Source organism: Cupressus sempervirens, chromosome 8, assembly GCF_028749045.1.
Source record: "Cupressus sempervirens isolate cs-2001-9-10 chromosome 8, ASM2874904v1, whole genome shotgun sequence".
Taxonomy (NCBI): domain Eukaryota; kingdom Viridiplantae; phylum Streptophyta; class Pinopsida; order Cupressales; family Cupressaceae; genus Cupressus; species Cupressus sempervirens.
Genome location: NC_143125.1, coordinates 223091623 through 223115513, shown reverse-complemented (window position 1 = coordinate 223115513; position 23891 = coordinate 223091623). Strand labels below are relative to the sequence as shown.

The window sequence follows — 23891 nt, the reverse complement described above, 5'->3', positions numbered from 1 at the left end:
CATATTTCAACATTTTAAAATTTGTTATCCCTACTTCTTCCATTAGCTTTAACATGTCCTAGGAGGTGGGCAGAGGTCTGCTGAATATAATGTCACATCCTTCCTTTCTAGCTTTCTTTCATGACCTCCTTGTGAAGACTATAGTGGATGAGTTTGTTAACTTGGTGATGATCACCTTGCCCTTTTTCTTCAAAGGTTCTTCCTTCTTTGATTCTTTTTCCTCCTCTACTTCATCCACATCCTCACCTTTTCCCTTGGTTAACAAGAGAGGTGCACTTGATTTCAGCTTTGTTATCCCTCTCTTTCCTTTATTGATGACCTAAGGGAGCTTTATTTCAAGTTCAATCCTACCCATGGCTTCATCATACATTCCAAAGTGGGTGAACCCACAATAATGGGTTCCACTTTAGTGGGACGAAGAAACTTGAAAAAAATGGCAAATTTTTGCATCTCAATTTCTCATACATTTGCGCGAACCTCTACATTGCGCATGTTCGCGCGAACATAACAAGACATGTTCGTGTGAACATGCGCTACATACAGGTTCACGCGAACATACATTGACCAAAATTTTGGCACCTTAAAATGTCTTTTTCACTTTCCAAAATTCATTTTTATGGCGAGCACTGTTGATTGAGGGTTCGAGCGAACGTGTGGCTTGAGCAACTTCCGTCCACGTCATCCTCTCGTTTTCGTTCTCATTTTCATTATCAGGTATGTCAAAATAATATTAATTTAATTTTTTCAACATTTTTGAAGTATTTTTTTATATTATCAAAATAGATTTTAATGTTTTCAATGCATTTTTTTTGTGTTTTTAAAACATATTTGAATGTTATTTACGTTTTTAATAGTTTTGAAAACATATTTGAATGTTATTTACGCTTTTAATAGTTTCTAAAACATATCTAAATGTTAATTTAATATTTTTATTGTTTATTTATATTAATTTAGAAAACAGAAAAATATTATATATAAAACATTATAAAACATTAGAAAAAATAGTAAAAAATATATAATATAAAATTTACGAAAAACATTAGAAAACAAATTTACAAAAAAACATTACGAAAACATTAGAGAATTTATAATTTAATATAAAATTAATAAAAAAATATTAGAAAAACATTAGAAAATTTATAATTTAATATAAAATTTAGAAAACAAATAGTTAAAAATTAGAATATTTTAAAAAAATATTTTAAAAAATTTGAAAATTTAGAAAAAAATATTGCAAAAACATTACAAAATTTAGAAAAAAAATTACAAAAATATTACAGAATTTATAATTTAATATAAAAATTTTTAAAAATATTAAAAAATAACATTAAAAAAATTAGAAAAAATATTAGAAAATTTATAATTTAATATAAAATTTAGAAAATAATTTTATTTTTTAAATTGCAAAAATATTAGAAATTTTTGAATTTAATATAAAATTTAGAAAATAAACTTAGAAAAAACATTACAAAAACATTAGAAAATTTATAATTGAATATAAATTTTAAAAAACAAATTTAGAAAAAACATTAGAAAAATGTTAGAAAATTTATGATAATATAAATTTTAGAAAACAAATTTTTAAAAAAATTAGAAAAATATTAGAAAATTTATAGTTTTCAAATATTTTGAAAATAAATTTAGAAAAACATTAGAAAAAATATTTTTAAAAAAATTAGAAAAACATTAGAAAATTTTAGAAATCAAATTTAAAAAAAAAATAATAATAATAAAAAAAAAAAAAAAATATATATATATATATATATATATATATATATATATATATATATATATATATATATATATATATATATATATATATATATATATATATATATATATATATATATATATATATATATATATATATATATATATATATATGTTAATGTTAAATGTAAATATGTCAAATTCACTTTAATGTCTTAATCTTAGAAGTTTAATTAAATGACATATCTTAAGGGTCTAGATCCTGAATTGTACATGTAAAAATATAGATTAAAATGTATAATTTTTTATTTTGAACATAGATGTACATGTATATTTGTTCATGGTTAAAAGTAGATGTATATACATATTTTTAATAAATTCACATTTTTATATGTATAATTTATGTATATGTTAACTATTGATCTTAATTTATCTTATAACTAAGTGTAATTAACTATATTTAATAACACATGTCTTAAGGGGAGATCCTAAATTATACATAAGAATGTAGATTAAAATGTATATTTTATTTCATAAATGTACATGTAAATATGTTCTTGTGGTAGATATAGATGTACATACATATGTTTTCAATATTCATGTTTAAATGTACAGATGTTATTATTTTTAATGTCTTAATAATTAGAAATATATAATTAACTATATAATTCAATGACATGTCTTAAGGGGAGATCCTAAATTATACATATATAAGAATGTAGATTAATTTGCATTTCTACCTGTATGAATATAACATACATGTACATCCAAACCCTAACCCTAACTTAACCAAACCCTAACCCTAACCATTATCCAAACCCTAACCCTAACCTTGACCTTAAAATTTAATTTCTAAACCCAATATTATAAATGATAATAGAGGAAATTTTCCATCTAGATTCATCCACTCTCCGATTATTTATCATATCCACAACAATCTGAGAGTCAGACTCACACACCATCCTCCTCCAACCAAGAGAACAAGCCCACTCCATAGCCACCTTAATGGCCAAAGCCTCCATCACGTTATTGGATTGAACTCCTTTGTGAATAGAGAATATGAAAATAACATTGCCATCTGCATCTCTCCCAATCCCCCCCACTCCAGCTAGTCCAGGATTCCCATGGGAGGAGCCATCAATGTTAATCTTTAGGACTGCATCAGGAGGAAGACTCCATCTCCCCACTCTACAAACCTTCCTCTTTCATAGCTGATATCTCTTACTGCTACTAGTTCCAAATCCTTTATCCACTAATCCTAAATTCTTGACAATACGAGAATCACCAGGATCCACTGGCTCTGACATATCATATTTAGCAGAGATAGTCTCTTGAAGCCTGGTTAGGATCAACTACCCTAGTTTAGTGGCTCCCAAGTTGGAATTAAAGAAGATCCGATGGTTATGCTCCAACCAAAGATTCCACAAAATGAAAGAAGGTCCAATAGCCTAAGCCACCTGAAGGAATTAAGTTTTCGTAGGGGGTCTGCCAAGGCTATCCCAAAATTCAATAAGAGATTCGACATGAATACAGCTATGGCACCATGCCTCCACCACTTATGCTAGATCTCTCTAGAGAGAAGACATAAGAAGAAAACATGAGAAACATCTTCCCCATCTAACATACATAGGGGATAGAAAGAGGGTCCCTAAAACCCTCTTCGCTGGAGATTATCCCAAGTAAGACACTTATTTTGCACAACCAACCATAGAAAAAAATTACATTTTGGCCAAGAAAATTTATTCCAGACCTTCCTCCACCAAGGAACCACCTAAACTACATTACATTGGCTATCCAGTCTAGCATATCCCTGGGCCACATTGAACTTACCTTTTGGGAAAGAACCCCAAGCCAGGATGTCTTTGTCTTTAGAAGAGCTACAAAGCCTAGTAGAGAGAAGATGTGCCAGTTCAGCCCAAATCTCTGAGGAGCCCCCCGTGGGCCAAATCTATGGATCCTTCCAACTAGCCACCTCCATCAATCCACACCTCTGAACAGTCTTGAAGTAAGCTATTGTGGTCCAACCTGCAGAAGAAAAAACCTAAAATAGAGGCAAAAGGTGGGGAAAATTGGAGAGAATAGGATGGTGGCCATCCCAAGAGTCTTGCCAGAATAACACACTTGACCCCTCATTAAAGATCCAGAAAAGGCCATCCTTGATAAAGAGGATTACCCCTTTTAAGGGTGTCCCAAATAAAGGACCCCTTACCATCAAGCTCAAGTCTAGGAATATCCTGGACCTCCACTCCTGAGAAATACTTATGGGTCAAAATCTTGGCCCAATCCTGATCTTGATTCTTGCACCATCTCCAGTATAACTTTGCAGCAAGAGCTTTGACACTGAGAGCCATACATTTAAGGCCTAGAACCCCAGAAAACTTAGGCAAACAAACTGTGTCCCAGTTGACTAAGCTCCATTTAGAGGATTGGAGATTGCCTGACCAAAGTAATTGTCGTGACAAAGCATCAAAATCTTTCAAAACTCCCACGGGAGGTGTTTGCACTAAACACCTATAAATAGGAAGAGCCTAAATCACAGTCTTGAGCAAGGTAACCCTCCCAATAGATGAGAGCCACCTATGAGTCTAGTGAAGTTCACTCTGCTAATAATATCAATCAAGAATTTCAAACCTCGAAACATTATCATTTAAGAGTAATATAAATAATTTATTAGGTACCCTTTAATTGAATTCTCTAATAATACCCCCCAAAATATAATAAAATCTTAGAATAACAAATTAACTCTAACCATAACCAAACTCTCAACTTGAAAGTTATCTTATACTTATATGCAAATTAATCTAGGTCTTGATGTGTTACAGATTATCTAGGTCCATGATGTGTGATGTATGTTTAATTACATGTGTATAATTTTTAATGTTAAAAATAAAAAAGTATGTACAACAGGCAATTTAGCTCTTCATAAATTTTTACAGATATGGCTTCACACAATATGCTTGATGTAGCCTCTAGTGCGACACCTGATGTAGTTCCTACTGCAGCTCCTACTATGGCACAGGTTGATGCGATTCTTATTGCAGCACCTGATGTAGTTCTCGATATGGCTCCTCGTGCAGCTCATGGTGGGGCTCGTGCTATAGCTTCTAGTGGGGCTCCTTGTGTACCTCGATGTAGGGCTCATCATGCAGCTCATGTTCTAGCTCTTGGTGTGACTCATGTTCCAGGTTAGGTTGCACCTACAACTCCTACCGGAGGTCTTACTGTACCACCTCCACGCATCGATATCAATGCATTATTTGCATTTTCAAAGCATGAGGTTGCTAGACTACAACACTCTATATTGACCTCTAATGATGGTCTTTATAGAGACATATGTATTATGATATGTAGGAGTTTATAGGATTTGACAGCTAGGTTTAGAGGTCACCATTCATTTACTCTTGCCATATTAGCTTCCATATCTAGGGAGCTTAGGGATCAGGTTTTAGGAGATGCATCATTCGATGACGTCAAGAGGGTAGCCCCCAAAGATGTCATTCAGAGAGAGCTATTTTCAGCTTATGAGGGGACATAGGGTAGGGTGAGAGGCCACAGAGTCACACAATGTAGAGACCCTATTATTGCTAGCATGATCTATCCATGATTTTTAGCTGCATATGGTCGTTATCCTAATAACGACCAAATACCCCTTTATTTTGCACAACAGTTGTACGCTGAGTTTTGTATAGGGCTCAACGTCAACTACTTGGATATTCTTGATTATTACGGATAGGGGCATGGTCAAATCACATATTGTGATAGTATCGTAGTGTAGATCATCTACCACCTGCAGATCTTATACAGATTTTTGGATCGAGGATGCCTCCTATGATTCCTACACATGCACCTATTGCAGATAGAGTCATCATTGCTTCCCAAAGGGAAGCAATTGACACTATTGGGCACATTGCATCTATGGCAGTTAGTATCACATCAAATTCTATTGGTCATTATCTTCATAGTCGACGTGCTCATCCACTTGGTCGACCATCTTCACAAGCATCTAGTAGCACTTTAGGTGCCTCCTCTGATGATGCATATAGAGGTACTAGGCTACCACTGCCAGGTGATATTCATGGTCTTTCAGGACAACAGACACATATGGATATGGCACTATATTTTTTGGAGGATATGTTGCACTTTATTAGTTATATTTTTGATACACAGAGGATTCTAATACACGTGGTGATGGATGTTGTTAGATAGCATCAGAGCCCCGACATAGTTCCATAGACACAGGTTGCCACACCAGTGACAAATGATACACTTGTGTGTAGCTCACAACATTCGACACTAGACTCACAACACTCTATAGATGACTCGAGCATACGAGTTTGAGATGTCCATATAACAGCTAAGGGCCTTGATGATTTTGGTGAGTAGTTGCAAGGCCTATCTGAGATTGATATTAGTTCGACCCTGGGTCTTTCATCATACATGGACCTGTTATTCGGACCTGGTAGCACTGATTCTACACTAGATGTACCCAACTACTTACACAGTCCACTTCACTCAGATTTACTAGCAGTTGGACATGGAGTTTCTGGCTCAGGTGCATCAGTAGATGATATGATGGAGTTTGTTGATCATCCTCCACCTCTGGAGACCCAGGTCCATATATAATTTATTTTTAATTTTAAATATATATAAAATTAAAAAATATGTTCATTTATTGAAAATTTTAGTTTAGATATATATGTAGATATTTAATTTAATCTTTAACTCGTAATAAATCATGTAGGCACAGGTTGCTAAGCACATGGTTACACATACTATTGGTTCAAGGCATCATATACATGAGAGAGATGATTCTATTGAGGCACCTGGTAGTGCTCAGGTACTTGAGTTTTAAATAGTTTGTTTAAAGTTATTTAAATATTTTGAAAACTAGATATATATCTATATATATGCAAATTTGTATTTAATTTGAATGTATATGTACATGATGCATGTATGTATATATATGTTTTAAAGATAGAACTCTAACACATGTATGTATATATGTATATATATTTGTAGGGCTTGGTTGATGCACCTCGGCGAGAGGATGTACAAGAGACTCGATCAGAGGGTCATTCTGTTTGTATGTGTCTTGAGGGGTTCTTCTAGTAGTAGATCAGATTTATATATTTTTTGATGCATATATATTGGAGGTCCAGTTTACATGTACACGTGTATTTTAGTTCCTTGATGACATCAATGTACTTTCACTATTTATTTGATTATTGAGTATTTTAGTGTTAGATACCATCACATGTACGTATATATGACTTTTTATATTTTGCTACATACGTATATTTATTCGAGATTTATAGTTTACATTTCAAATACATAGAGATATATTAGATCTGTAGATGTTTATTCTTGAGACATGTATATGTGTACAAGTTGATAAATGAATTTAAATTATTAAATTCATCCATGGTACAATTAATTTAAATTATTAAATTATATAATTTTTTAATAAAGTAAATTTGATAATTAAGAACTTATGATCATACAATTAAAAATACATTTAATTCAAGATGAAATTCAATAGTTTGAAAAAAAGTTGATATTTAAGAATTTTAACATAGATAATGAAATTGTGTAAGTTCAAAATTGTAACATAGATAATGAAAGTGTTGAAGTATAAAAAATACATAGAGGTTATGCAAGACAAGCAAGCAATGTTTGAAGTATGTGATGCAATTCCTAATTTGTGTCCCAAGGAACTAATTGGTTTTGGAGTTCCTTGGAAACCTATTGGCCAGCGTTCAAAGGAAATCAATGTGTTCATGCAAGGGCCACCTTTCTTCTACTATGAGAATGATGCTTTTGCATCGAAGGATATTTGCAAGACAATATTCGAACAATTTAATAGTGTTGAACCAGAGTTGGTGGACTCAATGTTCTTTTCAGCTTCCAGAAGAGCAAGAGGGTATGTGCATAACCTTCCAATAGAAGAGAGATTTAAAGTAGAACCTCTCCCCCCATGACTATTCAAGAAGCACTTCCACAAATAAAAAAGTATTGGTCTTCATGGGATTAGACGATGAAAAAAAATTCCATAGACTCAAGACGATGTGGCACTGTCCTTATTGATCAACTGAGAGTTATGATTTAGAATGCATGAGGGCAACTGCAAGATAGTGTGCAAAAATATATACTTCAAAACTATGAAGAGTGGAATTTGGTATGGGTGGGGCCAGGTGACCTCGTCCCTCTAGAGTTTCATGAGATAGAGCTTATATTAAAATTTGATAGAGATCACACTCGTAGAACTTCTTGTCTGACTGATCGCTTGTGTTGTTTGGGTAATTCATTCCAAATAGATACAGTTGCATATCATTTATTAGTCTTGAAAGCATTATATCCTGATGGCGTTAGAGTACTTTCTCTATTTTCTGGTATTGGTGGAGCAAAAGTTTCTCTTCATCAATTTGGAATAGATTTAATTTGTGTTGTATCTGTTTTAAATTATGAGTTTCCTCGCATTGTGATGGAAGTGAGAGAAATAATGCATTCAAAAGCCTCAGCTAGTAATTTTTCCTGATCAATGTGTAGGCTCATTTTTTTTGTAAATAACTCAACATTAATAGACTACCTGAAAAATAGAAAATGATTTTAACCAGAATAGAATGTTCTCTACTAATTTTAAATTGTCAAATCAAAAGATTACATACCCTAACTAAGAATAGTAATTTTTTTCATTTTCAAATTAATTTTATAAAGATCTACAATCATAAAATACTTTTTTTTTTAACGAGAGTTCAATTTTTAGTCATCCAACAAATTTTTTTGAACCGACTCTAAAGTGGCTTGTCATGGAAGCTTATCGTAATAATAATGTTTCTGATCTTCTTTAACGGATGGTTTTTAATTATAACTTTTGGAGGGCCTCTGTGGGCTTAGCAAGTATGTGTTTTGTTTTACAATGATACAAAATCACCATATTTATTGTTTGCAACTACTTGAATTTCCTTGGAACTTTTTAAGATGGAGTATTTTTAAATTCATCCATGGTACAATTAATTTAAATTATTAAATTATATAATTTTTTAATAAATTAATGAAAATTAAGAATTTATGATCGTAGAATTAATCTAAACACATTTAATTCAAGATGAAATTCAATAGTTTGAAAAGAAGTTGATATTTACATAGATAATGAAATTATGTAAGTTCAAACTAACTTCCAGCCTATTTATATCAAGTTGTTAAATTATTAAATTCATCCATAGTACAATTAATATTATAGTTTTTAAATAAACTAATGATAACTGAAACTCAGATATTCAGATTAAAAACACAATTTCACCAAAGTTAATATTCACAATTTTACCATAGTACAATTGAAAACACATTTCACCAAAGTTGATATTTATATTATTATAAAATAAATCTCAAAGGTCTAATCAACTATGATGTACACTTATAACATCCAATATTTTTTCATGATCTTCACTGTCTAGTCTCCACTTGCGACATACATGCTTAAGTTTGACTGGATGAAGACAAAGCCCTATAGCAACGACCAGGTGGCTATATTGTAAAACTTTTTTGTCAGGTTGATAATCAACAAAGTGTATTCCATGTTGGACTATTTTCTCTTACTTCAAATATGTTCCCTCTATCACAACAGAACTTGTACCACAAATTTAAGTGTTTTAAAATTTGACAAATATGAAGTTACCTAAATATATATATTTATTTAAATATATATGTGCATGTACATGTATATGTATAATTTACCTATGGGGAACAACATTCCATCACTTTCTTCAGGGTCATATAACTTTGTCCTCTTTGCAGTACATCACAATAAATAATAACTGACACAATCATGATTTCCAAGCTCAGCAATCACTACAAAGACATCTCCTACATAACAAGTATACATGAATGCATGTGTACAATATATATAAGACAGTTGAAATCGATAATTAAATAAAAAGTTGATATTAATTTTTATGATACTCGCCCACTTTTACCAATCCAGAGATATGATTATAATCATCAGAAATCAATGGAATATCAACAAAATTTTCATCTTCTTTATCAAATGTATCAGTAACATCAAGTGGTACCAAAATCCATGCACCTATATATCAATGTGTCTGATTGATGCATTCTTCATAGTTTTCATCAATGCAACTATCACAAAAACATGAGTATTCTCTTGTCTTCAATGTCCAATTGCAATTATTTGTACTCATGACTGAATATAAGGAATGTGTCTTTTCTATCCTCTTGCAACCATGCATGTTTTTTCTATTGACACCTGAAAGTTTGTTAAATTGAAAATATAGAAAAATTAAATTTAAACTTAAACGAATTCAAAAATAAAACTTAAAAATAAAATTTTATAATTTAATTGTGCATAAAAGTTAAATAGACGTACACATCCATACATGTTATCTCCCAGAAGACTCTATATGGTGTCTGTCGACTCGTTGTTGATGATGTCCCGACCTCATCTAATGCAAAATGAGTCTTACACCATTCAATTACATCATGTGCATCATTTACACAAACTCCCTGATCATTCATTTGATACTTTCATAAAGCACATTTGATGCAAGCTCCAGCACCATCATGTTCACCTTTTCCATGGCCACTCTTAAATAAATTCCATATGTGTTTTATATTCTCATTGTGATGATATCTACACAATGCATAAAATGGTCTAGATGATTTAAACTGTGTGGCACATCCATCAAACCAAACATAATGTTTATCAACATTTATGTTTCTTTCTTTCAAATAAGGAAAGAATGTATTGAAGCAATGTTCTACATAGTGAATGTCATGTTCTTTATCATCACTTATATAAAAATGATATTCCTTTATAATTACTCATGCTTGAACTGTACTCTAAACACCATCCAAATCTAACTGTGCATGTCTATAAAAAACATGTACCATAATAGTGACCTGCTTATTAAAGTAATAATCTAATTGAATTGCTTTCTGATGAACAAATGAATAGTTTTTTACAAAATCAACAACTAATACAATTGTTCCAAGTGGAAAATTATCTCTCAGAGTTTGAAATTGTTGTGCTTGCCACTTTGCAAAAAATGCATGAAAAATATAAGGTTGAATCAATTTCTTAAATCTATCCATAAATGTTAGAACAGGAAACTCCTCTTCAACATATTCCAACCTTTTTGTTTCTTTCCCCAACTTTATTTCATTCTTGATATACTTGCAACTTTTGCAATTCAATATTTTTGTTACATCAATATTTTCAATTTTCAAAGGAAATAGAGCCAATTCACCACATGTTTCACATAATCCTTTGATGCAATTTATTTGACTAGCTAGATCATCTATGTTGTCACACAAAATGGATGATATAAACTCACTGCTCCTATTAGGAGGAGCAGCATGAAAACCATATGTGTCTTCTACAAACTTTCAAAATACCTGATAGTGGAGATCAAACTCAATATGATGATGACAACAACATGTTTCAAACAATGTTTGCCCAACTTTTACATTAGGATGTTGACTACAAAATGACACATATAACTCATGTTGTGTTGTGTCCAACCAATTTTTTGTATGATGTTCATATTAACTAGGTGCAACCTATGCCTGATAACATCTCTACTATTTGATGAAGGACAAGTGTTATCAATCCAAAATGATATGATTAATTTTTTTAATAACTCTTCAATCCTATCAAAACAAGGTGCTCTACAAATGATTGCCCAATTGTCCTCCATAGTATTGTCATCCACAATTAATCTTCTCTTAACATATTCTCTCATTGTTTTCCTACTAAAACCCATTTAAGATGAAATTGAAGATATTTGTCTATTTTGGGTAATATTCTTACTTACAATAGACATCAACATCACTTTTCTTGCCACAGACTTATCTTTAGTTTGAGAGTGTTTTCCTATGTTTCTCAAACCTTGTTTAACATTTTCAATCAAATCAGTTTGCATGTTAGAAAGTCTTCTCTTCTTTGATGTTGTGTTTACACCTAACAATTTCAATGCCTCATGCAACTTTTTTTTGTGTAAGCAAAAGTGAAAGTAACTAAGCTTGTTCAAGTGTTTCAGTATTGTCAAATTGAGTCATAATTTCCCTTATCTTCTTGTTCATTGACCTTCTCTTAGACAAACTTAATGGTTGAACACTAGCTACAAGTTTTCTCAATTTATCTACATCCATTTTAAGTAAATTATCTAAATTCTTATGAGAAATACCATACTTTACAGATTGGACAATATTTAAGAGTTCATCCATACTAGTTCCTACACTTGATCTTGACCCTTCTCTGATTTTTGTTACTGGAATTTCTATAGGGACCGATCTTGATCCTTCTCCAACATCCATCATTTGAGATTCAATAGGGAAAGATTCTGACCCTTCTCCGACTTTTTTTATTTGAACCTCTGTAGGGACTGATCTTGAACCTTCTTCAACATTCATTGTTTGAGATTCCGTAGGGAGTGTTCCTGACCTCTCTCCCATAGGCACCACTTCTACTTCTATTGAGCCTTCTTCAACATTTCCTTCACCTTGTTTAATTCAATGATAAAGTGCTGCAGTCTTCTGAATATTTCTTTGTTCTTCTTCATCAGATCTTTTCCTTGCATATTTGTTTTGCCTTCATCTCTTGTTTCCCATTATAAAATCAAAAAAATAATAATTTATCCCTTGCCTCAAGATAAATTTCATGCAATAACCAGATAAAAAAATCACTGTATGAATTTGTCTATCGCTATCAGTACTTTTAAATTATTGGACAGAAATCAATAGAATGCAGTCGTCTACAACAAGGCATAAATATTCTTCATTATATGACTAAAATCTGTGAGTCACATTCTTTACAAGTAGAAAAACACCAAATCTTTCTTAATCCATCATTGAATCACAAACAAATAACATGGTATGAATACTAGAATGTTTGTCCTAAAAAATAAATTTTTCTTTCTTATAAAATATATAATTGTTTTGTCTCTTTAATTTTTTCGTTCTTATTGTAGGACTAGAAAAACGGGTTAAATGCATAACATACTATGAGAAATCACAAAACTCAATCAACATACATTAGCACCCACTAGTCTAGCATGAAAGCCAAACTAATCAAAAGAAGCAAACACAAGGTTAGAAACCCGCTCTTTCGTTTATAGCTCCCATGTCCTTCTTTCTTCTGCAAATGATGTAGCTCCAAAGTTTCTTAAAATGCAAATTTTGAGTGTTTTGAGTGATTTAGAGTGTTTCCTAAGGTCTTGGGATGCAATGCAAGGTGTGGAAGTGCAGATTAGGGTTTTGGAACCTAGAATGAAACACCTGATTACCAAGTGCACCGTCAAACTACCAACTGTGCCCATGAAGTGTGCAGTTGGTAAAACAGGGTTGCAGTTGATAAAAGAGGTCAAAACTTGATAATTAAGATGTGGGTATGCAAGATATGAGTGTTTTTGATATTTTTAAGTGTTTAGGGATGTTATGCAATATGAGAAAATGTTAAATGACCTAGGGTTTTGATATGAAAAGTACAAATTTCCTAGGGATATTATGCAAGTGCAAATGCAAGGTGTTGTTTTGAAGGTATGAAAGATGAAGATTATGATGTGCAAAATGAAGGTTAGGGTTATGTTTTGGACTTGGTAAGGATGTTAAAGGTAGGTGTATGAAAAGTGGACTATGCAAGGGATGGTTTCCTAGGGTTGATAATGATGTTTAGGCTATGCAAAATGAGGATAGGTGATCAAGAAGACAAGTTGGTTGATGGACAATTTGATAGGGTTTGATAGTGAAAATGATACTAGGGCTTGAAAAATGCAATATGAGGGGGATATACCACTAGGGTAAGTCAAAAATGACATTTAGGAATTTATGATTATGCTAATGATAGCTGTATATATATAAGGTTTTTTGAACTTAGGTGAAATCTTTACAAGGTATTAACCTAAGAGTTCAATGTTATGACAATAGACTTTGGATCTCGACCAAAAAAATGACAAAAAAAGATAAGATCAAAATGACAAAGCCAAATCTACGTTGACATAGGTAGTCGTTGGGAAGCTGGGCTGAAACTAAGGCAATTCTAAGAGCTATGTTTTTTAGATTTTTTGTTGAAAAATGGGTCAAACTTTACTAGTGCCTCTATAGAGAGATCCGTAAAGGCCCAAATTCTGAAACCTTAGCCTTAAGCTTTTGAGTCACCTATGGAGGTACACTAAAAAATTAACATAATTCAACTTACGATTTAGGAGATCTAGGTATCCGAAGTTAGCCTAAGCAACTACTAGGTCTCTTTCCCAAATTAGTGTCATTGTCGGTGAATGCATTGATAGGCTCCACGAAAGGACTGAGATTGTTTTGGCATAGTCATTTGCATTGTTTTTTATTTCAATAAAAATAGCTTTTCACATTTCTAACAAAATAAAAGTTTATCGTTTAAATGCATTATTCATCTTCTTCTATTTTAAAATATATTATTTAATATATATTTAACCAAAAAAAAGGTATCTATGTAAATATGTATATGTATCATTATTACTATTTAATATAATTATACCTAATCTATTTAATCTATTATTAATTTTTACTTGAAAATAATAAATAAAATATATTACTCTTAAAATACATCTAAAATAAAACATGTCTTATAATATATTTTTTCTTATTCAAACATAAATATTTTCTTATTATGTTGATATTCACTCAAAAGGATATTTAAACTTGAAATATTAGTAATATAACAATGTTGTAAAAGCTTCAAAAATAATTGAAATTCTTAAATATAAATTTATTCAATTAAATAGGTTGCATTAATTCTTATGTTTATAATAATTTAAAGAAAAATAATTTACAATTAAAATGTATACTTATTAATTATATTATAATGAATGTAAATATTTACAATAGTTATATATAGATCACTACTCCAAATGATAATTAAAAGATAATATAGATAAAAAAATGTCATCTAACAAACTTAAACTTGTAATATTAAATGATTCATAATAACATTTTTTTTAATTTAAATATATAATTATTTGGTATGTTATAATTGACATAAAGAAAAAATAATAATTTGAGAGAGAGAGAGAGAGAGAGAGAGAGAGAGAGAGAGAGAGAGAGAGATGTGGTTTGGTAGGGTGGGGGGTGGAAAGGAGATAGAAAGAGAGAATATGCAAAGGGAAGAGAAAGAGAGAGTAAGGAATTGAGAAGAAGAGGGATATGGAGATGAAAGGAAGAGATAAAAAAAGATATAGAGAATGAAATATATAACTAAGAGAAGGTAGATAGGGAGATATAGGGATAGAGATGGATAAAGGGAGAGATGGAGAAGAAATATGGATATAGAGGAGAGGTGTATGTGGAGAAGAAAAGGGGTAGGTGATGAGAGAAGTGAAAGGGGTAGACAGAGATATAGGGATGAATATAAAAATGAGACACAAGTAAATAGTGTTTGTGTGTGTGGGGGAGAGGGAGAGATCAGTGAGGGAGAGACACATTCAAGGAGATAATTTGAAATGAATGCTCAAAATGATGTGTAGGACATCCAAAATGATGGTTAAAGTAGTCAAGATGAGGGTTGGGTATGCAAAGATGCAAGATGGAAGATGCAAAGTGATAATTTTTGAGGTGAAATGCAAAGGATGCAAGCTTAAATGCTAATGATTGCAATGTGAATATGAGCGATACTAAAAAGGTGCTATATGAAATCTATATGATGCAAGTATGAGGCTCAAACTATGAAGAATGCAAGTGGATGCTATGCAAGAGTGAAATCTATGTTTTTCCAAGCACGTTTAGGAGCACATGTTGCCATGTTTTCCAAGGTTTGAATGTATTGAACCAAAGTTTGTGATGTTTTGACAATGTTTGATATTTTGACAAGGTTTTGCAAGTTTCCAAGATGTAAATTTGAATGTTGGATTTTATCTTGATTATGTTTTACACACACACACACAAGCCACATTAAGACAAGAATAACTATTGTTAAAAGTGAACAGTCACACCACAACCTAGGCTTTAGGACTGTATCCATTGAATTCCTACTTGAACCAAAGTTCAGCCGTGCTTATCTAGAGTGAACAACTTAGGACCTTGGCACCATAGGCTCCCCCTTATAGCACACTCACTTCTCGGGGCTACCAAGATCCACTTCCCAAGGGGCATGACTTCCCAAGGGACTGTTGTCTCTACTAAGGACCATGAGAATGTAGGATGTCTTCACGAGCATGGGTAACCCCTTGAGCTAGTGGATAGAAAGGATTTTGGCCACTAAAACATGGTTTTTAGTAAGGGCATTCCATTCAGCAAGTGAGTGATAAACTTCCTCAAAAGGTCTCCCATCCCCAAGAATCAGGGTTTGACGCACCACAAGGGTACTGGAGGAGAGCTATCACTTAGCAATACCGCCGACAAAACTTTCACCATAATTGAGTTTTATATAGCGGCTGGAATGTTGACTTGGTTTTTGCCCAGTTATCGCTCTGAGGATGTCCCCTAGCATACCCAATATCGTGTATCTTGGTCCAAGGCAGGCCTCTTATAGAAGTTACATGGATTTCTCTTACACCCAAGATCCACGAATGGCGAGGGGATACGTCCAATGCAACTCCTAGTGATTTAAACACTATAAACACACCAGGAAGAAAATAAAATGTTCATTATAAGCACCAAACAAAGTGTTATTTAATCTAATAAATCCACACACATGGTTTTGACAGACACACAATGGTCTTCGACAACATCCTGCAAAGCAAACATTAGTAGTTTACAATTATGATCATGTCTTCATCCCACAATTGCCACATGCTGCAAGAAGACCATTAGTAACACAAAATCATCTAATCTATGTTCTAGAAGGAAATGAAAACCTTAGATTATTTCTTTATAGAAATTGAGAATTCATAAAGAGTTATGGCACATTTATTTTTATTGAATGAATTTTATTTGAAAATAAAATTAAATATTTTTCATTAATTCAAGTTATAAATTAAAAAATTCAATTAAATGTAATTGCCGAGATAATTAAGGTGAGATAAGTAAAACTAACATGTAACTACACTTTAAAAGTATCTGGTTTGAATCTATTTAACTTTAATGTATCATTTAAACAACTTCACTAATGAAAGAAAGAAAGAAATAATTTAGATGTTCAATTTTTTTTTAACAAATTCAATATTTAAAAAAATGAAAAAATCAATAAAAAAAATATACATTTCTTAACACCATGAATGTGTTACTAATTTTTAATTTAACTTCAATGCATCCGTTAAACAACTTCATTAATAAAAGAAATAAATAAATAATTTAGATATACAATTTTTTTATCAAATTGTGAATGAAGATAGGAAATATTGATGAAAGTGTGAACAAAGATAGGAAGAACATTAATATTCAAATATTGAGAAATCTCTCACTTGCCTTTGATTTATCTGTGGACAAAATTCGTGGCAAAGATAGGCCTGCAATGCACTATCATGTTGATGCCAAATACGAAGATTGATGGCACAAAATGACGTCTATGATGGAAATTTGCAATCAATTATTGAAACGTGAGAAATGGTGGTTTTTGTTTCGCAGATAGAATGATGTTTCATGCATGTAGATGCAGGTCCCATTTTTTATTTTTTTGGTTTTTTTGATTGTTTGCACAAACATGAAAAATTTAGGCATTTTCACTCGAACATGCTCACTTAATTTTCCAGCCGCCATTAAATTGCAATGGGCATGTTCGCATGAACATGTGTTCGCATGAACATGCTCTATATGTTGGCGCAAAAACTATGTTCAGGCAAACACCCAAAATTAAGAAAATTTCAACCCATTTTTCATAAATTGTTTTATTTTTTTCTCTTTTGACTCCCATAATTGCAAGAGAATGATCTCCTACTGTAAAATAAAAAATTTCAAAATGTGTTGCTCAGAGCAAGCTTTCCAATGACTATAATTTTAATACATATTTTAGTCATTAAGACTTTCAAATATGAGTTTAACTCATTATAGGTTCATTACCGATTGAACATCAACCAACTTCGACACCTTGGAAAAATTAGTAAATTAGGTCAAATTTTTTTTGAAAAATATGTAGGCACTAGCTTATTGAGATAACTTACTATTCAAAAAAAAATTAGGTTTATGATAAATTGACTTCAAATTATCTATGTCAAACGGAACGTATGTCTAAATTATGATTCATGTCACTTCAAAACTTCATAAACTATACAATATTCAAAAAAAATAAATCAAACCAAATGCAGACACTGGATATTGATGTTACAAATCCAACACCGAAAGAATTACTTCATTATCATTTTTAAAAAAAAGTTATGTGTGTCAAACGGACTGTCACTCTTTAAAATATTAAATTTTATTATGTACCACTTTTTGGAGGAGATAAAAAAAATTGACATAAATTTTTTTTTTTTAGATTAAAAAATATAGTTACAAAGTAGGAACAAAGTATTCAAAATCACTAGTTTATGTCATCTCGAAATTATTTATAGTTTTGGAGATATAGTCACTTGAATGTGACGTTTGTTGCAAAAATATTGATTTCAATGTCAAAATTGGTCAAAAATTGGAACCCATTATTGTGGGATCACCCAAGTAAGAGGCCTTGGGATCAACTGGTTCATTGACAAGAGCTTCAATAATGTCTTTTGTTTCATCAATATTTACCTCATAGCCAAGAGGTTTCACCTATGCAATTCTAGGCTTAACTACCTAAACATACACTTTGTCACTATCCACCATGAAGCATACATCATCCTTATAGTCTTCAACTAACTTGCTCAAAATCCTGAACCTATTATTCATTTTATCCTTGAATACATTGAAGTAGTTGTGATACTACTATAGTTCTTACCCATCTTACCAATATACTCATTTGTTTGGTAGGGAACAGGAACATCTTTTCTCCAAACTATAGTGCCTTTAGAAGGGAATAAATTCTATACATAAAATAATAGGTAGGTTAACAATGAACCAAACTTGCACGGATTATTCTTTGATGTTCTTATGCTTTCCATGTTTTTGTTGAATTGTCTCAACAATAGGTCAGCAAGGTCATATGACAAGTTTTTATTATACCAAATCCATAGCTTCACATGACACACTATTTAGTCGACTTAAACTATATATCTTATGTGCAATAACATGAATTCCAATTTTTAATTTTGCATAAGTGAAACTGCTAATTTTCATTCCTCTGCCATCCCATTCAGCTAGGGTTTTCTTCTCCAACTCTTCCTAGCCTAGGGTTTTCATTGTTTTGGCTTTAGCTAGCATAGGAAGGCCAACGATTTGATGAATCACCTTCTTTGTTATCAAAATTGGTTCTTCTAACCACAATTTCCCATTATGCAACTGGATAAGGATAAATCTAATCCATTTGATTTGAAATTCTTGGGGCATATGAGGGATATGTGTCAACCCTTTGTTTTCTAGATGTTGTTGCTTGCATTTTGAGGCTTCATTCACACATAGATGACCAAGGGCATCATCCATTTCTAGTGTACAAATTTCTTGAATAGCACATTTGAAATGAGTGTTAATGTTATTGATAAGAAGTACCTTAGGAGGAATTTGGGATTGAGCTCCACTTAGATCTAGGGTTTCACCAACTATAGGAGTGAGTTTTAAATTTGGTACCTTCCATTCAACTCCACGAACCAACATGTCAGATCCTCACTTGACCTTGTTGATATAGGATGCCATTTTTGCTAGGTAGACTGAGAGAACTTGGAAAAACTTTTGATAGAAATTTTCTCAAGTCACTTTGATCACTCTAAAAATTACTCTTCATATTAGCACTTGAATAATCATGGCAAGAAATGAATTCCATTCCATGTCTTTTAATATAATTTTTCCATTAATGCTCAGTACAAGAATACATATTTTGATAGATTGTCATCCACTACATTGCATTGAATACTCAGTGACATCTTTACAACTCGGTAACCATAGGTGTCTTTATTACTCCCAACCTTTCTCGGTAGAGTCTATGACCTAACCTTAATTGGTAGAGAAAGTAACTTAGTAATAATTGATACTAATCTTGCTCAGTGAACTCTTTGTATCTTGTATACAGATTTGGATCTTTGTCACCTTTCAACTAGAACTAGTTCAAATTTCTTCTTTGATAGCCTAGTTCTAGTTCTTCCTTGAGAACTTAATTAGAAATGGTAGATTCACCAAAATCTTGAGTGACTTGACTATCATTTCTTGGAATAGTATCCTTGATAGACTTAGTAATACATTACTATCTCATTTTCTTTTGGATGCTATCATCTTTTTCCTTCTCTTCATCTTCAATTCTACTAGTATTCATACAATTCTTCATAAGATGACCAAGTTCTGTACAAATTAAACATCTTTTGGTGGTATCTCTTTTCCTCATATGATATTTAATACAATTCATACCAACATGTCCAAATTCTCCATAGTAATCACATCTACACCAAGTATTTTAGTCCCAACAAAATATTGCTTTCATAATTTTCTCTGTAGGATTCAATATCTTGGTTTTGCATTTTGATGCCTTGTGTCCATGTTTCTTACATTTATGACAATTTCTTTAAAATATTGATTTCACTTTACATTCATTATCTCTATGACCATGTTGATTGCAATTGTAGCACTTTCTATTGAATTTTTCTTTCCCATTGCTCCAACATTTGTTTGATGTATGACCTATCTTACCATAGTGATTGCAAGTAGGTCTTTGATTCTTTTAAGCACCTTGTTTAGAGGATTCACCTTCTTCTTTGTATCCAATTCCTACTTTTCCTTTTTTACCTATAGAGCTTTTTCTCATTCAATTGATTAATGTTTTCTTGAGATTTCATCATCCCTCATTCTTTCATTTTCAAATCTTAGGCTCATGATTTCCTCATTTGCATTAGAGAGCTAATCAACAAGGTCTTCTTATTGAAGGGATTGGTTATGGATTTCATTGTTCCATCCATCTATCTCTTCTTTTATCTTGTTTCTCTATTCCAAGACTTCACATAACCTTACTGATTGAATCTCTTGTTCTCTTCTTAGTTTCCTCACTTCTTGGAGAGAACCATTCTTCTCTAGGAGTTCCTTGATTGCATCATTTACTTCATTTGAGCTACTTAAAGGGTGAAAGTCTTCAATTTTTTCTTTAATGTGGAGATGATCATTCATTTGATTTCCAAGTTCCTTTCTTCTTTTTAGGGATTGGGAAAGTTGCTCCTTAGCATTCTTGAGTTGGACAATGGCCATTTACAGATACAACTTTTCACTGTAAATAGCTTTGTCAAGTCTAAATGTCTTCATATTCTTGATCTTTGTTCAAGTCATTAAACTTTCTCTTATGAACCACAAAGCTCTAAAACCAATTATTAGAAATATTCAAGACTATGCTAAGCTATTGAGAGGGGAGGGGTGAATCGATAACTTCTAAAATTTGACAAATTCAATTCTTCATCCAATAACTCAATTTAGAACTTAATTTTAATCACATCTAATATAATTGCATGCATGAGAATGTAAAAACATGAAAGTATCCATAACACTTTGACACAAATATTTGGTGATAAACAAACCTTCCAAATTGAAAGTAAAACTAGGGTGGGGATGATACCCACAAACTTTAGTACTACAACATAATGTTGGCCTATTAAGGCTTACATTGATAACTTCTAAAGATTTTCATTGCTAGGAGCAATTAGGACTACTAGGTCCACTTTGTAAGAGTATTTACAAACATACAATGAAGTATGCACTCAGTAAAGAGATTTACAAAAGACTGTTAGGTCTACCATGTAAAAAGATTTTAACTAGTTCACTTGTTAGGATGAAGTAGTAGTAGATCTGTAATTTGCAACTGGGTTTGCTGAAAGAGATTCTTTTGTGTACTAATCACCTTTCTATGATAGATATGTCTCTGTTGCTCCTTATATTGTTATGGCCTTTGTAATTCACTCTTTTTATGCTAATTCATAAGTTTAACTTAGTAGACGTAGAAGCTTAGTCCAAATCAATCACTTTCAAGTAGTCTTGAACTAAGTTTGCATTGATGACTCAGTAGATATTGTGTAACTTAGCAAACACTAAATCACTTTGTTAGCATAGAGTAGCTCAGTTAAACACTAGCTTCACATTACATGAACTATGAACTAGGTAAGTATTGTAATGCTCGATAACCAATGATAAACTTGGCATATACTAAAATACAGGGTTTAAATAGCTAGACTTTACATTGACTAAATCTGCTTAGTAACCACTGAGATTTGTCCAAAGGAATCAGTAGCAACTATAGAACTAGGTGACAACTGAATTACATGGAAAACATTGAGAACTAAACAATGATCTTGGTAGCTATATACAATATGAATAAGTGTATGTCACTAATAAAAAACTTGACCGATATGTCAACAATCTCCCCCTTTAGCATTAGTGAGAAAAACACTTAATGGCCAAAATTGAATACTTTTCATCACCATGCGATACTAGGTCGGTAGAGTATACTATTTTTTTGGAGATTTTTTAAAAATTCATTTTGTAAGGTATATACAGTATACTATACATCTTTTTCTTTATACATCATGTCTTACTAATCATTTCACACTTGTTACAAATTCTCCCCCATAGCATATTTCTCCTCATTTTATGTGTCTCTCCCCCTTTTTGACTATAATGCCAAATATTTATTCTAAATTATTTACATAGAGACACCAAAATGGGATAAGAATTTAGAAAGTATCTTGAGAATGATTGCCGAGGTTTTATCCCAATTTTCTTGCAAGATCTTGCATGTATGAAGTGTAATTTGTACCTTTACCAATAGTTCAAGCATATGGTCCAAAATAGAGAAGTTACTATCATGGATTAGAGTTTTTGAATATACAATATGTTTTTGCATTGCGTCCATGTTTTGAAGGATCATATTTTGTATCTCAATCAATGTTGATCTGATCCTTGCTTCTTCTCTTAGCAATTGAACTTGCATGTCTGACAAAAATCTAATTTTCTTGAAATGTGTAGAGCTTTTTGGGTTCAAGTTGCAGCTGCAGAGCACTAGTCTTTAAATCTATATTTAATTTCAAAAAATTGTCATTTATTTCCTTTTTAAACTTAGAGACATCACATAGTTTTCCAAAAGGTGTGGACACATTTGAACAGGATGTTTCAAGATTGACCAGAATTTTAGAAAGCTCTACTTGATGAATGGCTATTTGTTGAGAAATGTGCTTCAACACTTTATTATTAAATTTCCTTTTAGCCTTTTCCACTAGTTTATCTTGTCCATTAGTGTCCTCATTGAGTTTCTAGATTGCTTCGGCTAGCTGATATAAAATAGGTTGAGAAGAATCAATCTCAATTTCTATTGCCTCTATCAGAATGTTCTTGGCATCTTCAATTATCTTATGCTCTTTATCTCTCTCTTCTCTTACTCTTTGTTGTTTAGCCTTTTCCTAGAAGGAGTTCACCAAATGTCTACATTTGGTTTGAATTAAGATTATAAATATCATAATTGGGGATTACTATTTCCTCATCTAAATCGATGTGTTCCTCTAGCTCCTTTCCTTTCACCAAAAATTTGGTGCTTGGTTGAACTTTAGGCTCAACTATCCTTGAAAGTTATTACTTTTGTATCTAGAATGGAAACAATAGTAGACGTACTTGGGCTTGCAGCAAAAAATGATATTGTACTAACTGAAGGAATACTCATAGAAATACTTGAAGAATCCAAAATTGTAGTACCCAAAACTAAAGTAGTCAAAGCTAGTGTGATTACCACTGATGTACTCAAAACTGAAGTAGCCAATGTATCCATATTTGATGATGCCAACTTATTTGATGAGGATGGAGTTTGCAGCTTGGTAGATGAAGTAGATGTTACTTCTATCAATGATGTGTTGAGATAAGTAAGGGTAAAGAGTGATTGGGCATTTGATATATCACTAGTGGTCACAATCAAACTTCCTGAAGCTATCTCCATACTTGTTGTAGTCAATGATTTTCTTAGGGAGTGAGGAATAGAGACAATGATTACTATAGCTATCTTGACTATGTTAGTCTCCTCATCATTTTGCTTTTCTTCCTTAGTAGCCTCTTGTTCTTGATCCTCTTCATCTTCTTCATTGTCAAAGTGAGTTACTTCTTCAACATTCTCTTCTTCATCTTTCTCCTTTTCTTCATCATCATCATCATCATTATCCTTTACTTCAACTAGAAATTCA

General features: G+C 32.0%; 1 pseudogene; it reads left to right on the top strand.

Annotated features, from left to right (window-relative positions):
* The first annotated feature begins 4648 nt into the window (after positions 1 to 4648).
* LOC149542296 (uncharacterized) overlaps positions 4649 to 23891 on the top strand; it is a 177826-nt pseudogene continuing 158583 nt past the window's right edge.